This window comes from Ambystoma mexicanum, chromosome 4q, assembly GCF_040938575.1.
Source record: "Ambystoma mexicanum isolate Mex_15411 chromosome 4q, UKY_AmexF1_1, whole genome shotgun sequence".
NCBI classification, from domain to species: Eukaryota; Metazoa; Chordata; class Amphibia; order Caudata; family Ambystomatidae; genus Ambystoma; species Ambystoma mexicanum.
The window spans coordinates 966,745,340-966,758,994 of NC_090928.1; positions in this window are offsets into that span (position 1 = coordinate 966,745,340).

Below are 13,655 nucleotides of genomic sequence, written 5' to 3' on the forward strand. Positions count from 1 at the left end.
AGTCCTGCCATTGGTACATAAGTGCTATTAGTGCTTGGGATGCGAGTCTAGCACAATCAATCCAGATAATTGGAGATAGATATCTATTGGCCTCAGAGCGTAGTGTATGCCTGGTGGAGGAAGGCAATGATCAAACTCCGTCATGGCGTTGGTACATAAGTGCTATTAGTGCTTGGGTTACGAGTCTAGCACAATCAATCCAGGTAATTGGAGATAGATATCTATTGGCCTCAGAGCGCAGTGTATACCTGGTGGAGGAAGGCAATGATCAAACTCTGTCATGGCGTTGGTACATAAGTGCTCCAGGGTTGAGTAGACAGATCCTCCAATCCTGGGCAAATTGGAGGTGGAGGCCACTAGTAGGAGGGCTGTGCTTGACCTTAAGGTGCGGGTTGGGAGGTAAGGTGTAATCATTTCTTGTAGGTATTTGGGGCCCGCGTTTGTGCATCACTCTGTGAGTAATACACAAGATTTTGAAGGTGGCCCTACGTCCAATTGGGAGTCAGTTTAGGGTGCGGAGAGCAAGTGAGATGTGATCCCTTCAATCCAGTGCAAGAAGTAGTCTGGCAGCCGAGTTTAGGACTCTTTGAAATTTGTTTAGTTGGTAGGCCAGGGCACCCAGGTAGAGGGAGTTTGCATAGTCAAGCCTGGACATGACAATGGAAATAATTTCAGCCAGTCTTTTGGGGCAGGTGAGGTAAGGGAAGATGCGCTTTAGCAGCCTAAGGTGGGAGTGGCCTAAGGTGGGAATGGCAGGATGTGGTTGCATTGTTGATGTGGTGAGACAGAGTTATGTCCAAGTTCATTGTACAGCTGAGGTTTTTGACAGTGGTGGTGGTCGTGGGGGAGGGCCGGGTGAGTGTGGCAGGGAGACGGTTGGGTGAATAGAGTGGTTCTGCTGCATACCATGATCTCTGTTTTCCATGGATTCAAAAGGAAATGGTTAGTCATCATCCAGCGGTCAATGTCAGTGAGACATGCTGCTTGGTCAGGGCGGGGGTCGCAGGTTGATTTAGGAATTCTCAAGATGATTTGTGTGTCATCAGCATAGTTATAGCAGGTGAGGTTGTCTGAGCGGATGATCCAGGTCACAGGTGTCATGTAAAGATTGAATAGAAGGGGTGAGAGGCAGGCATCTTGGGGTACTCCAGTGTTCACTGGGCTATGGTGGAGAGGAAAGGGGGGAGATGGGTGATTTGGTGTCTGTTAGTGAGGAATGAAGCGATCCAGTTGAATGCTGAATCTCGTATTCCCATGGAGTTTAGTCTGTGAAGCAGGATCATGTGGTTAATGGTGTCAAATGCTGCCAGGAGGTCAAGAACAACAAGTGCTGCACATCCTTCTGAGTCTGCAGTGACTTTGAGGTCATCCCAGATAGAGATCAGCGTGGTTTCTGTTCCGTGGCGCGGACAGAAACCTGATTGCGTGGGGTCTAGGAGATTGTTCAATTCCACGAAACCATTGAGCTGTGAGTATGCAGTGTGGTCGATGAGCTTTGCCAAGAATCGGGTGTTGGAAATGGGCCTCTAGTTGTTTGGTAGCAGAGGGTAGAGGCATGTTTTTTTAAGAAGAGATTTGAAATGCACAGTTTTGAAGGGTTCTGGGAAGTTGCCAGAGGTGAGGGAGTCATTAAGGATGGACATCGCCAGTTCTCCTGCACAAGTGGAGGTGAACATTTCTTTGAGGTGAGAGGCGGGACAAGGGTCAAGAGGGGAGCCAGAGGGTCGACTGTTGGATAGTAGTTTGATGAACTCCTCGCTGGAGATAGGGTTGAAAGAACAGAATTAAGGGTTCTCAGATGGTAGGAGGGTTGATTCTTGTAGAGTGGGTGAAGGCGGGCAGACAAGTTGGAGAGTTTGGTGTTGAGGGAGGCTGTCCTGTCTAGGGCTGTTTTGTGGAAATGTTCAGAGGGGGAATTGCAGTGTGTTTGTGGGGAAGCGGTCAGGGCTGCGGTGCAGGAAGGGTTCAGAAATTCATTGATGATCCTGTGGAGCTCTTTGCTGCTGCTAATGCAGCTCAGGATTCTTTTATTGCAATAGGCTTTTTGGCCTTTCGGATCTATGATTTGTAATTTTGGTGACGGTGGCCGATGTGAAGGCGTCATGAGGTAAGATACAGACGACAGATTCAAAGTTCAAAACTTAAGTGTTTTATTAAATCAAATGCCAGGATGGTTGAATGCCTAACTTGCCCTATGCTAAGGTGGGATTTCTCTGCCACCACAAAACTAAGGAAAGTCTGAGTCAGAAAGTTCAACTTAATGGTCTGTCTCTGTCCAAACCCTATCCTTGCCCTCACAAATAAGCTAAATAATGTGTAGGGATGTCAACAATCAAAGAAATAATGATCAAAACAAGGTTCGGAGCTTCTTCCTGCTCTTAGTTCAAGAAAGGTCCACAATAGTCTTGAGATTACCTTTCCCAAGTACAAATAGTTCCACAAATCCTTGGGGTTCCATTCCCCAAGTTCAAGACAACACAGTTCCACACAATCCTTGGAGTTCCCTTTCCCAAGTTCAAAGCAACATAGTTTCAAAGAAAAGGGTCTTGAGGGCTCCGTCCTTAAGAGAGCATTGCAGTTCATCAAGCCTCAGCGTTCCCTTCCCCAAGACTCCAACGTATCAATGTATACTTGGTTTCAAACTTCCTATGTTCAGCACAACTCCTGGTCAACATGACACTCCTTCTGGATTGCATTAATAGTTCACTTAAAGTGCTCCTTCTTGGTTTGTTTCGCAATGTCTTTATGTTTCACAATCGAGGGTTCCCTGGTCTAGGCGCAGTTGTTAGACTACACAGTCCACCCATCACATGTCGTGCAACCAGGAACCCTAGGCTCTTCAGCCCCCACAGGTTCTTTTATATTTGCCCCTGTGTACAGGTTCACATTCACTTTATGTGCAGGTTCACACTCTCTTGGCTTCTCCTAGTTAGCCCGTTGGCATTGCCACAATGTGTCACACAACCTCTGCCAGATTTTGGCCTTGCCACGTGGTATTTATTCATAAATGTCCCTTTGTGTTGGTCTTATTTATTCCCCACCTTTCTGTCAGCCTCTTTCACACTTGCGCTCTTATTTTGCTTCTTTTAAATGGGCACTTTTTCATTTGCCTTAATTAATCTCGCAGCTTTGCCCATAACGTTGTCATTCAGTTTGGTATTCAATATTTGCTAATATTTCCTTTTCCAGTGTTCTTTACTTGCTTGATATAAAAACAATAATTCAATTCACTATTCAGGACTATGTCCATTTATTTTTAGCTCATTCGGCATTCATAGTTTCAGTTCACTTATTTCAGTTTGTTCGTATTCTCAGAACAGATGTCAGCATTAGCGGGGTGCTCCAGACAGAGTGTTTCTTGCATTACACTCACTGGTTATGTGCAACCGCTCTCTGCAGCTTCGCCGGTTATTCTTGCCCGATCCTCCTGGATCCACAGGCTTTGCCTCCATCATGGTGGCCACTAGGAGCTTCCTTTGTCCTCTCACTTGCCGCAGCAACTGTGGGCTGCGGGCTACCGGCAACCAGAGCTCTGCTGGATATTTAGACCCTCTCACGGCCCGTACTTGGCCTAGACGACTCTCTCCTTCTCTGGACTAACACGGCTCCCAATCCTGGCTTGGCTCCAACATGCTGTAGTGCGTGTGCGAAAATGAGCTAAACAACATGGCGCCAGTGCATGGACATTTTGGACATTCATTCTCAAACCGCAATGAAAGTCTGTGTTGCGGCAAGCTCAGTTAGGAGGCAGACATGATTTCTGCAGCAGTTGCACTATTTTAGCGTGAAGTAGATGAGTTTGCTGTGTAGGATAGTTTTCTCATTGTTCGCTCAAGGACGAGCCGAGAGGGGAGTCAGAGATGTGCAGGTGCTGGCAACGAGAGTGTGAGAGACAAGCTGGGTTTTTTCACTGTCTGGATTTTTCTACTCTTGCCTCCAATACTTGCTGTCTTTCCTTTGGCCGGGGCAGTCGGTAACCTATGAGGGACGGGTATCGTCCCACTTAAGAAGAGAGGTATCCAAATGAGGAGACAGAGAATTGGAACCCCGGGAGATGAAGTCTTACTGAGAGGGAGGACGCTCTGCCCCAGACCCCGTTAGTTAACAAAATATCTCTCTGCCTACCTGCCTTGGGACTGAGTGGTGTTGCTGTGGCTGAGATGAAGCTTTGTCCTACGACTGCCCTAACGTCATGTATACTTGTTGTGTTTGTCCTTGTCCATGTATCTATGAATAACTATTTGCATGTATTTCATAGTTTTATGCATGTTTATGGAATATGAATAAAGAGTCTGTAAAGAGCCAATTATTTCCTAATTACTGTGTAAGTGTACGTTATTGCCCTGCTGAGTGCAGGAACCTTTAGTACATGTAATAGGGTGAGTAATTCTGAGGTCTTTACACATGTCAGAAAGGCAAAACACATGCATCTCTCCAGCCCGTTCCTTGCCCTGAACTCCTTATTCGTTCACAGGTCCCCCTCCATGATGGGCAGCTCCACCTCTTATACTCCCTAGGAGTATTAAGGGTCCACAGGTGGGGGTCAGAAAGTTCAATTGCCCGACCTCTAATCAACCTATTCGTGAGACATGCCTGACTTTCCCAATAGTGTTCATTCACAGTCTTCTTCTTTCTCTCCGTACCAGAGTGATATGATATGGCATTTATAACATGCCTATACACAAGTGTTTCAAGGTGTGAAAATACAGGTGAAAATACCTATTGGTGTTCACTACTCCTAGTCGCCTCTTCCTTGTCCCAGTACTGTAACAGCTCAAATGAGGGGAGAAGTCTTACAGTAGAGTAGCCCACAAAGGCTGGGGGAAAGTTAGGTTGGTTTTCAGAGGGAAAGGGGGATACCATGTCTCGCCTGTGGTACCCCACTCCCAATCCCCAAGCACCCACCACCCAGGTGATCCTCCCTCGCTTCTCCACCCCCAGGGTCGGGATCCATGAACAATGGCCTTTCTCTGGCCACCTGAGCAGAGGATCCAGGGGGAGTAGGAGTGTGGATACTCTCAGGTTTCTCGCAGCAAACACTGATTTGCTTTGCAGGGCTCTAGAGGCTCGTCATTTGCGCTTGAGGGAGAGGTTATGGATGTTGAGAGGCTTCAGGCGAGGGGTGAACCATTTGGGGGTAGGTCCTTTGCGAGAGGGAGCAGACTTGGAAGGGGTTGGAGGAGTGAGTCATTTAGCCAGGGGTCAAAGAGATCTATGGGTATGGGTCCATCTGTGTCCGCGAGTGAGGGGAGGGCATGTAGCAGCACTTTGGCCAGGTCAGGTAGTACCTTGATCTTGTTCCAGCACTTGAACTGAGATGTAGGGATAGAGGAAGCCTTGGCAGGTGGTGGCGGTGTGAGGAGAGAGAAAGGTATGGCAGAGTGGTCTGTCCAGATGACAGGTTTAGGGGTGGACATGGAAATGAAGTCAGAGGAACTGAAAATGGCATCAAGGGTGTGGCCAGCATTGTGCGTGGGTCCTGGGATATATTCTGGGTAAGGTTGAGTGCTTCTAGGTGGTCGACCAGGGGTAGAGTCATGGAGTTGTTGGGCACGTCATACCAGATACTGAAATTCCCCAGTAGGGTGAGTGCAGGGTGGTTAACTAATGTTGCCGCTAGTGAGTTGCACAGGCTTTTGGCAAAATGTCTGTCATATCTGGGGGGCCTGTAGATGAGTAGGAAGCTGTGCGATAGGGTGGGCAGGAGAGAGAGTTTGACTAGAAGGGATATGCAGTTATCTGTGCAGGGTTGTGTTTCGGTGGAGGTGATAGAGATGTGTGGTTTGTGGAGGATGGTTTATCCGCCTCCTATAGAAAGTTTTTTGTGGGTGATGAGTGAGTAGTCGAGTGGGAATGCTTCGTGTGCGAATGGCTTGCGGTCGTCAGAGAATCAAGTTTCCATGATGAAGTTGAGATCGGGATTGTAGGAGGTTAGGAGATCATAGATGCTGCCTGTTTTTGGACCCAGATTTGGCATTGAAAAGGAGGCAGGCGACTTTGTGGGAAGTTGTGTGGGCGCCACTTTTCCGGGTGTCCGGGGCTGGCAGGGCTGGGATGCTCAGTGTGGCCAGTGGGTTGGTGGTGTGGCATGGAAGGGTGGATTGGGTTAGACAGTGTAACAGGATGAATGGAGTTGGTGAGGGGGAGGCAAACTGTTGGTGGGTGCGTAGAAGATAGTGGATCATTCGGGACCAGGAAGAGATGGCAGACCGCTGCAGGTCTTTGGGAGAGGAGTGTCATGGGATGAGCGGTTCACTTGGCAGCGATTGGCTCGGAAGTTTGAGGGTGGGTGGTAAGTGGAGCTGAGCTGTTCGTAGGCGTCAGGCTAGTTGGTGTTCTGGATTGGTGCCCGGGGAATAGGAGAGGAGGAGATGATATAGGTTAAAGGAGAAGGAAGAAGGAAAGACTGTGTTTAAGTAGGGAAGTGAGAGGCATGGGTGACAGAGGAGTTGTGGTAGAGGAGCTTACAAAGGTGATGTGGTTGGAGTCATGCAGGACTGATGAGGCATACAGAGTTAAGGGCGGGGACGGTCTCTACCTCTGAGTTTGTGCGTTTGGGTGCTGAAGGATTGCGACAGAGGGTGGGGGTCTGCAGGAAGGGGGGTTGAGGTGATGTTTCGGGAAAGGGCAAGATGTTGCATGCTGAGAGAAGGAAAGGGAGTGGCTGGGGGTGGTCTTCTGGTAGTGGTTGGCATGTTGGGGAGGATGGGAGGTTGGGCCATGTTTGTCGAGGGAGGTGTGGACAGGGTAGGGGAGGTGGATGTAGCACCAGAGGTGGTGGTGGGGGCATGCGTGGGGAGCGGTGGAATTGGGCTTTGGCTGTCACAGCACCACCGGGATTTCTCAGAGGTGGGGCTGGAGAGGGTGTGGGACGGGTCATAAATGTATGTGAGGGAGTGTGTGAGGTTGGTCATTTGGGCTGAGGGGGGTTCCCTTCATATGACAGATAGACTGACTGTGATGCGAGGTGGTCCCTAGGGTTCTAGCTGTTGGGTAGAAGGTCAGGAGCAGAGCGAAATAAGTAGAGGGTGTGTTCCCGAATGTAGGCACAAGGGTTGTGCTGGTATTGGGGCAATGTTTTTTGGAACACCAGAGGGTTCCTCTGGTCTGAGAGTTGGGCGCTGGTTGGTGAGATGCTGTGGGTGGGAGAAGGCCTTCTGCCTGGGAAGTCAGTGTGGGGAGGTTAGAGAGTGGGAGGGGATGGGCAGAGTTTGCTGAGAGAGGTGCAGGGTTCAGTCATTTCTGGCTGGCCAGAGGGCTCCTCTGGTCTGAGAGTTTGAGGGTGGGCGCTGAAAGGTGGTGGGAGGCTGTGAGTTCTCTGGAAAGCTAGGTGGGAAAGAAGGAATGGAAATTACTAGGGGGGTTGGCAGAGGTAGTTAAGTAGGCGGTAGGGAGTGGGTGAATCTTGGTGGGTCAGAGAGCTCCTCTGGTCTGAGAGTTGGAGTGTGTGCAGTGGTGACATTGTGTCGTTACGTGTGTAGGCTTATAATGGAAGGGTTGGAGATGAAAAGGTTTTTCTGCATCTATGGTGGGTTCAAGAATGAGGGTGTGAGGGTGAAGGATGTAGGACGGATAGGGTGTATTATGGAATTCCTGAGAGCTCCTCTTGTATGTGAGATGGGAGGTGTGTGGTTAGTGGCAGGGTGTGCGTGAGTGAGTCTGGGTGAGTGTGGTTCTGATGGATGGGAAAAGGATGGGGGTGGTGGTGGTCTTGATTGTTGGTGTGTCTGGCTTCAGTGTGTGTTGATCGCCATGGTCATGGCAGGGTCTGGCTCGGAGTTGGATTGGAGGGTGCTGGGAGCAGCTGAAGTTGAGATAGTACAGTAAGTAGAAAACAGCTTGATTTGAGAGAGTTCGATTAGTGGGTGAAGATGCCTACATTTCAGACAACAGCAGCAAGTATAAACAGCTTAACTGGGCACAACAGCAGCAAGTATAAACAGCTTAACTGGGCACAACAGCAGCAAGTATAAACAGCTTAACTGGGCACAACAGCAGCAAGTATAAACAGCTTAACTGGGCACAACAGCAGCAAGTATAAACAGCTTAACTGGGCACAACAGCAGCAAGTATAAACAGCTTAACTGGGCACAACAGCAGCAAGTATAAACAGCTTAACTGGGCACAACAGCAGCAAGTATAAACTGTTTGAGTTGAGATACCTGGCTATTGGGAAAGTGCCTAAATTTGAGGCAGCAGCAGTAAATATAGACAGCTAAATTGGACAACACAAGCAAGTATAAACAGCTAACTTAGACACAACAGCAGCAAGTATAAACAGCTAACTTAGACACAACAGCAGTGAGTATAAATTGCTAGATTTAAGATGCCTATCTTTTGGGGGCGAAATGCCTAAATATGAGACAGCAGCAGTGGGTATGAACAGCTAGATTTGAGACAACAGCAGTGAGTTTAAAACAGCTAGATTTGAGATACGAGGCTATTGGGAAGAAATGCCCAGATTTGAGACAACAGCAGCAAGTGCAAACCGCCAAATCTGGGATACCTGGCTTTTCAGAGAGAGCGCTCAAATCTGAGACAACAGCAGTGAGTATCAATGGTTCGATTGTTATGGTATGCTAACAAGCGTGCCATGGTTTTAACAGAGTTAAGACTTGCAAACCGAGGTTTGGGATACCTGGATAGAGGGAGAAACACCTAAAATGGGGACACAACAGTAAATGCAAACACACCTTGGTTTGGTATGCCCGGATAGTGGGAGAAACACCCACAGCTGGTGATAAAACAGTGAATGCAACGAAATTTAAGTGAACGGTGAACAGTGGTCATAGGACTACTACTTACTAGCTAGATTGCCTTGGTGTGCTAGGTTATGTAGGTGTGAAGAGTGGTAGGGCTTTTGGAATACAGTAATGGCTGTACTCGCTTTTTTTTTAAAAACTACAATGGTGAAAAGAAATCCACAACCGTTAGGTAGCAAAACAAGCCAAAGACCAGGTCCCAAACCTAGGAGTCCCTCCAGCCTACGGGTGTCCCGGGAATCCTCTATGGATAATTCAACCAATTGTATCTTTTCAGGGCCATGCTAACCCATGTTAGGCCTAATGGTGCAGAGGACTGCTCTTTGCTCATTACCCTGTTCACATTATCCGTAAAAGGTGAGAACCGAAGCATATGGCGCCTGTTAGAACACAAGCTTCCATTTTATAGAGACCAGAGTGACAGGTCTATCTGTGTCTTCAGCCTCTGGTATTCATTGTACCAAGTATTAAAAGCTGAAAAGACAAGCTAGCTGTGCTGCGACCTGCACCTGTGACCTGCCAGATACACGCATCAAAGCAGGAAACGAGTAACTAAAATAGCCCACTAGCTCGCCTCAAAGATACCAACTACAGCACCTCTGAGCTAGCCCACTGACTGGGGCAAACATTTGTTAAAGCTCCAAAGTGAAATGTCATTTCAAAATTATAGTTATTATTCAACAAAAAATATGACTTCTAAGAGGTATGAATTTGTCTCTCGAAATAACTAATTTAAGGTTTTCCAAAACTTCCATCACAATTGCTATCAATTGCTATCAATAATTATAAAAAATATAATCATGCAGTTGTCAGATGTATTTATGTAGTTTAAATCCCACTGTAAATGGTCTCTGGGGCCACGGGCAGGGGACAGTCTGTTCTTGGAATCCAGGCCACCAGCACGAGGAGCTGCAAACCTTGCTTTTACAATGATGCAACTGAACGAGTGGTTTCATGAGGCTAAGACAATTACTATGTTGGAGTCCCTGCAGAGCGAGGCTCACAATATCAGTGACAGAAGGCTACCACAGATTAATGATCACCCACCCCCAGGGACAACATTTCACCAAACTGCGAGGGGTAGCGGAAGTGAAATCACATGACCCTTGACCACTGATGACATCACAGGCAGTAATGTCATTTGACCTGACCCCAAGTGACATCACGGGAAGTGATGTCATACAACATGTATATGCGTCTAACACCCGTGTTTCCAGGCGCTCTCATTTCAGCCAGATATAAGAACCGAGGCACAGAGGGAGGTGTGATTTGTCCACAATCACGCATTTGGGGAATGCTATTTTCCAGATTTGACATGGGGCCTATATGTAAAACAGATATAATGCAGTACTTGTAACAGGGTAACTGAAATCTCTAACACAGGCTAAAGCTAGTGTATGAAACATCTATAGATCAATGGACACACTATTACCCATTATCTGTGGCATTAATGTGTTAAACAAGCCATAAAAGCACTGACCTGGGAGGCGTGCGCTGTCTGTTTACCCAGGAGAAAAATTCTGCACAAGCAAGGCCTGAAAGTGAAATCATGGACCAGGATTTAGTATAAACAAAATTCCCTGGTTATAAATGTATCTATGAGTCAGCTACCACTACGATAGAAGAAACCTATTGTGTGGGTGTAAACTGAGGGCAGCTGTCTCTATGTGCATTTATCTTTAAGATATGTGACAAGTAACCACATGTTGTCCCACACAAACCAGAGCCACGCACAATGTCCTACGCTTTGATACATGACTCTTCTTCAATCATTTTTAATGGGGTTAGGTGTGGGGAGGAGGTCCAGCACTTCCCTAAAGAGTGGGGCTCAATGCATCTATGATTTTCAGAGCTCTATGTGTGAGGTGCGTTATTCAATGACCCCCCAGACGACCATCCTGTGAATTAAGCTTCCACAAAGCCCTTTCCAAAAAGGCGTTTGAGTGGGCAGGGGTGGGTCACTCAATGGCTCTCTCACTTCTGAGACTCTGTGTCCAGTGCTTATTTTCTTCCACAGTGATGCACCACAGCAGGGTCCTGGTTGAGTTTGCGGACCCTCTCAACCATTCACTTCACACTTGAATGCGTTCAAGGTGAGCAGAGCTGAATCGGTGGTGCAGCACAAACTTCGGGGGCCCCCCTGCGAGCCCTGCTGTGGGCCACCCCCAGAGCTCCTTAACAAAGCACAGGGCATGCCATACCCCGGGCCGGCACAGACCACCACGAGTGAGAAATGTCCATGAAGATTATGCCGCTGTACGGGAGCCCTTAAAGGACGACTTCTCCCTTTGAGTTGGTGGGACCAATCAACTCGCAAGCCACCTGAACACCATTCTTGGAGATAGTTGTATTTTCCTCTGAGTGCTGCAGGAAACCGAATGGCCAGGGAGAAGGACACCAGTTTGTGTGCTTAAAGTCAGCTACCAGAATCGAAGATTTTCCAGTTTGCCAGCTTTTTGACCAGTCCCCGTGCAGTGCAGGAGTCACCCGACGTCCTCCCTCTTGTCCCCATGACAGAGGCTCAGGAACAGCAGATCTGCAGGAACTGCCAGGAACAGAAGTCTTCAGCTGCATCTTTTTCTTCAATATAAGGTACTGTGAAAACCCAACCGAGAAAACGTACCTCTCACTGCGAAAGTGCATACAACTTTGGCAACTTGCAGGCCTAGTCAGCTTGTTACCCGACATACGTACCTTTCTTCTTTGAACTACTTCTGAGAACCGTTGCAAAGACTTTTCCGTTTCAACTACCAGAACCGTTTTTCTTATGCAAGACTCTAGACCATTGACTTTGGCCTACCTGTTGCATTGTATCAACTCCTCTGGTGAACTCAAACTATTTGCACTGTTTAAGAGTAACTCTATTATTTGTTTTATTAACTTTTGCCTTTTTGCTCCTACTTCAAATACTCTGAATGCCATTTTGCTCCTCCTTCAAAGTAGTTTAAATCCCTCAGAACCTGACAGTGTGAAGTGCCGTAGTATATTTTTGTGTGATAGTGATTGCCTCATTTTAGTGAATATTTTCTAACTGACTATGTAATAAATTAATAAGTGTTTTACCAAGAAACCTTAAGTATAAGTGTCTGAATCTGACTTGTAATTATAGACATCTGTGTAACACCCTTACAAACTCACATTCCCTCTTGAGATAAGCATGGCTGCTCAGCTCGCTAACAAAAACTGTGCGGTACAGACCTATACCAAAGGTTGGTTTTGCTTACACCTGTAGTCCTAGTTGTGTGTAGTGCGCCCAGAGGGTACTGCACACAAACTTTGCCTATCAATAAGATATGCAAAAACGTCACTTGAACACCACGCCCTGAAGAAAGCATAATCAGGAGGAGCTGGAGCACTAACTCAGAATAGATCCCTCTGTGATCACTAGAGCACTAACTCAGAGTGATCCATTTAATAAAAACAGCACACACCTGTTTAGGGGATAGCGTGTGTGTGTGTGTGTGTGTGTGTGTGTGTGTGTGTGTGTGTGTGTGTGTGTGTGTGTGTGTGTGTGTGTGTGTGTGTGTGTGTGTGTGTGTGTGTGTGTGTGTGTGTGTGTGTGTGTGTGTGTGTGTGTGTGTGTGTGTGTGTGTGTGTGTGTGTGTGTGTGTGTGTGTGTGTGTGTGTGTGTGTGTGTGTGTGTGTGTGTGTGTGTGTGTGTGTGTGTGTGTGTGTGTGTGTGTGTGTGTGTGTGTGTGTGTGTGTGTGTGTGTGTGTGTTATATCTTGTACACTCCTATTGCACTCTTTCAAAAATCCCAATGAGAAAAGGGAAGGTGGCAAATAAAACCAGCGAGGGTATCAACCTACTTTGCATACCATCAAAGATCATATCTGGAATACACCAATTAACACAGGTTATTACATTTTATAAATATGTCTGTAATAAAAAAAGGTTGTATGCTTGAATTGTTAAGTACATAATACACACTGGGCAAGGCTGTCATTTTTCACAGCACTCACATTAACATTAAAATGTTTGTACCATTGAATCATATATGCTGAAGCTGACCATATTAATATTTTCAGGTTAGAAGAGCAGTTACAGGAGTTGCTATATTTGTATTAAGGACCAACACTTTAGGCATGGTCTATGGTTAAAGGGTAACTGCACGAGTTCAATATCCAGTACACAGACAGTTTAAGAGAAACATATATATATATACACAAAACAGCAATAAAGTTATGGTGGCTTTAAAAAGGCTTGAAAAATCCCTTTCACCTGAAATGTGAAAGAAGGATAATCCTTTTGAGCAAAGCCACACATTCCGCAGTGCCACCTCGTAGGCATTGCTGGGAGTTCACCTCCAGTTTAGTGCCATATCAGCAAGGCATTATGTGTATGCAAATTGACCCAAATGCAAACGTTTTGATTCAGGTTCTGATGGCTCCTCAATGCTGGAGCCTTCGCTGTCAGTCACACAACTGTGACAGCCTTGTGGTTGAAGCATTGAGGCACATATACAAAACACCAATAGTTTAAAAAAAGGATTGCTTTCACCTGAAATGAAAAGTAAAATATTCCATTTGACCCAAGTCACATATTCTACAACGCCACCTAGTAGCCACTGCTGGAAGTCCACCTCCAGTTCAGAGCCACATCAGCAAGGCATTGTGGGTATGCAGATTAGCCTAAATCCAAATCTTTTACTCCAGGAAATGGTCTTTGTCTTTGTCTAAGAGGGCAGTGCTACTTTATACACAGCTTAATCAGCCCAAAACAGACATTTTGCAAGACTGTCAGGGCAACTACATACCTGGCTCACCTGTATTAAGGATCATCACCACCGTATAGTCTGTGAACTTCCAGCATGGCAACCATCAACACACTTCTCATAGGAGTGACATGTGAATATAAACGTGCTGCAGAAAGGGGCAGGTAGACATCCCTGCC